Raw genomic sequence first — 3,724 nt, 5'->3', positions numbered from 1 at the left:
AAAAAAAAAAAGAAAGAAAGAAAGAAAGAAAGAAAGAAAGAAAGAAAAAAAGAAAAAAGAAAAGAAAATATCTTTGGTGAATCCAAGATACAACTGTTCAGGTGCCCTGAATGGTCAGAGCAGACGGCTGAGTCCTAGCATGTGCTACCCCCCTCATTAGGGTGCTCCAAAAATAAATACAGACACATCTACGCTCACAGGCCAAACGTGTGTCCCCCCCATACCTTTGAAATGCTTTGCTTTTGCTTCTTTTCTTATCTCTGTTTTGTCAAATTTCCACCATGTTTCTGCAGTGCAGCGTTTGTAGAGAAACAAGCGACCAGTGATAACCGGGTTATTCACCAAGGAACCTGTTTTGCCTCAGCATTGTTTGCTTGCGATGAAGCCGCGGGTCATCTCTTTCTCATCTGTCTTTTCTCAATGGCACCTCTGAGAGGTGAGCTGAGGGAAAAGGCTACAAAGAGGTCCAGAGCCTAATAGCAAATGCTTTGTCCTTCCAGCCCTGGGCTTGGCTCGCCCTTGGTTTCAGGATGAATGCACAGTAGCTTAATGATAGAGGGGCTCCTGGGTTCCTTGGCCAGTTCCAGCTTCTATTCCAACCCAAGTCAGCCCATGAATCCTCCAGGCCCCTAGAGAAAGCTGGTGGCCCAAGGCCGGCCAGTCTGTGGTTTGTGGGCCCTGGTGGGCACCGCCTTCCCTCACATTGGTCAGATGTGTTCGCATGGTCTTGGGGAAGTCAAGAGCCCATTCATCTGTGGGGACCACTTGGAGAATGGCGACTCTTGTGGCCCATGGCACGGAAGGACACGGCATCCCTCCAAGAGCCCCCTCGGGTAGGGCTCTCAATGTACACAGGCCTCTGGATCCCTTCCCCATCACGGACTGGTCCTCTCCAAACTTTCCACCCACGAAAGGATCAGTCACCTTAGGAGACCTGACAGGTCACAGAGGGAATATGGCTGCTCAGGGAGGTCTTCCTTGATTGTGTTTGAGTGCTGCAGGCACCAGAGACGCACTCAGACCCACGTGTTGGGACACAGTGATCTCATGAGGCTGACAAAGGTACAGTTATAAAAAAGCATCACACAAATATCTTGTAACCAGAACATATAATTTTTGTTTGTTTGTTTGTTTTTATTCTCCAGCCAAGAAGGAACACAGAAGAGGGAGATGGACAGCAGCTGGGTTGAGCACAGGCTCCGTTACCCCTAAATGCCAAGTTGAGAGAAGTGTTGGGAGTCTCTATCCTTGGCGCTCACCTGGGTATTATTTTCAAGACTTGATTTTATTATCTAACACCCCCCACTACCTCCCCCCATGCATATGTAGTGACTTGTAACAGCTGAACCAGAAACAAGAACACACTGCCGGGGAAGGAAGATATCAGACATACATACAACCGAATAGTGTCTAGCCACAAAAGGAAAGGAATTCTGACCCATGCAAGAACATGAGTGGAGCTTGAAAGGTGTTCATGTTGTCATAAGAATCACAAAAGGAAAAAGACTGAGTGGTTTCATTTGTAGGGAACCAGAGGAGTGTCAAAGTCAGAGTAGTGGCTAGGAGGAGCAGCAGAGAGGAGTAGTAGGGAGGAGAAGGGATGGGGAGTTGGTGTCAATGGGTGCACAGTTCTCATTTAGGCTAATACAGTGCTAGAAAGGGTGCTTGTTAAATTGCAACACAAATACTCAGTGCTGCTGAACTGTATGTACACTTCAAAGTAGCTACTGGGGAAGTCTGTACACTGGGTGTATTTGAACACATGTATGAAGAAACAAGCTCCCAGCACTCACACGCTGCTGGCTTTTCTAGAGCATTGAGACATGCCCTGTTAGCATTCAGACGAAGCCTATGGGCAGGCAGGTATCGCCTCTGCTCAAGCAAGGACAAGGACGACTCACAGGGATTGCCACCCGTGCCAGGCGTGCTGCCTTTTGCTAACCACGGACTCTCAAAGCAGGGAGTTTGGGGAAACTAAAGCAGAGAGGCCTTGGTGGGCAGGATTTCTCAGGAGAGCTGCGATTTTCGTCTCTGGGAGGCCATGCGGAAGGCCAGAGCAGAGAGCAGACTGTAACTATCCCACAGCTCCCAGGGGTCACAGGGACAGGGTTGACACGGTCCTCGGTCTGGCCTATTTTTAGAGCCCAGAGTAACAAGCCTTCCCGGTAAACAGCCAGCAATTCTCAGGCCACTGCGTCATGTGTGGGATACTAATACAGCATCGACATCGAAGACTTGGGAGTACCAGCTCAGACCACACCTGGCCTGCCTACACTGACCACTCCCAGCCTCGCAGACCAGGCAGCACCTTGAGGGGGCTTGACAGCTTCCTCAGCATAGGAAAAGAGTTCAGAATAGCTCTGGCCAGAAATCACAAGGCCCACACAATGGAAATGGTTTCCTGCCCCAAGCCCAGTCCTCAGATTCACTTCAAGGCGTACCCTTTCACCATTAGACAGGAAGTTTCCGGCTCTCCACCCTTGCCATGCCCACCTTCTCTGAAAGGCAGGATACAGTTCAAGCTGTCCCAGGCAAGCCTAATCCAAACACTGCAGTCTGCGGCCCTGTGACCCTGGCCCTACTGGGCTTGGGTCGCTTTGTGAAATGGCAAGAACATTTTATGTGAGTCAGAGGACGGTGTTCAGAGACACGCTTGGACATGTACAACCAACCAACCGTGAGGCAGTTTCTTCTGCCGCTGTGGCCATTGCTTAGGACGGACCTGGGAACAGCAAAGGGCCAGTCAGAGCGTGTTAAGGAGCCAGCAAGAGCTCGGACAAGAGCCCTGGATCCCAGAAACATCCCCCCTCCCCCTTTTTTTTAATTCCTAAAATTTCTGGCAACTGTGGTAATGGAAGTGAGAACGCATCCAGTTAAGTGCGCATTACTGAGGCTGCAGGAGAAATCAGCAGGGGCAAGCTATTTCTTTACCTCCTGGGGAGAAGCTTTGCTCTGCCAAGGTGACAGAGCGTACCTTGGATGAGAGCTGGGGTACATGCATCTGTCAAGACGATGGCAGACATACTGGGTGAGAGAGCTGGCGTGCATGCAGGCTCTCCTGCTCTCCTCTGCTTTTAGGGTTTGTGAGTCACACACGGTGGAAGGGTTTGTGTCGTGCAGGGGCCTCACCACAGCCCAATGGACCAACTTCTCCTTCCCAGTAAGCAAGGAAGAAATGCCCAAACAAAGGTTCATGCTCACAGGCCCAGTAAGATATTTCCAGAGGGGAGAGTTGGCACTGTGCTGTCTTCCTTTCCTCCCTTGCCGACTACCCATGAGCTCTTGGTACTGTTGGAAGCTCTGCCTGGCTTTAGGGTGGTAGAGGGAGGGGAGGGGAGTCTCCCTTAGGCTCAGCCCAGAGCATCCTACAATCTAAACGAGCTCCCTGGGGTTCTTCTTGTAGCTGCTCTGTTGTGACGTGCTGGAGTGGATGCAGCCCTGGAATAAACCAAGCCGAAACACTGGCGCTGGCAAGCAGAGAGCTTGGATGTTCCCCGGGAGAGGGCCAAGGGGAGCTGCCTCAGTAACACAGCACAGGGGACTCGGTCACAGGGGCTCAGTGTGTAGACAGAGCTCACCTCTTCCTAACCCACCCAGTGACACATTTTCCTAGGGAAGACTCACTGGAGTCTGGGTCAAGTGGGATTCCAAGCGGTGAGACCTTGTCACCTCTCCCTGGGTTTCAATGTCTCACTGTCTCCCTCTTTTTTTTTTTTTTTTTTTT

Source organism: Mastomys coucha, unplaced genomic scaffold, assembly GCF_008632895.1.
Source record: "Mastomys coucha isolate ucsf_1 unplaced genomic scaffold, UCSF_Mcou_1 pScaffold3, whole genome shotgun sequence".
Classification (NCBI taxonomy): domain Eukaryota; kingdom Metazoa; phylum Chordata; class Mammalia; order Rodentia; family Muridae; genus Mastomys; species Mastomys coucha.
The sequence above is the reverse complement of the archived record's forward strand: the minus strand, read 5'-3'. Positions refer to the sequence as shown.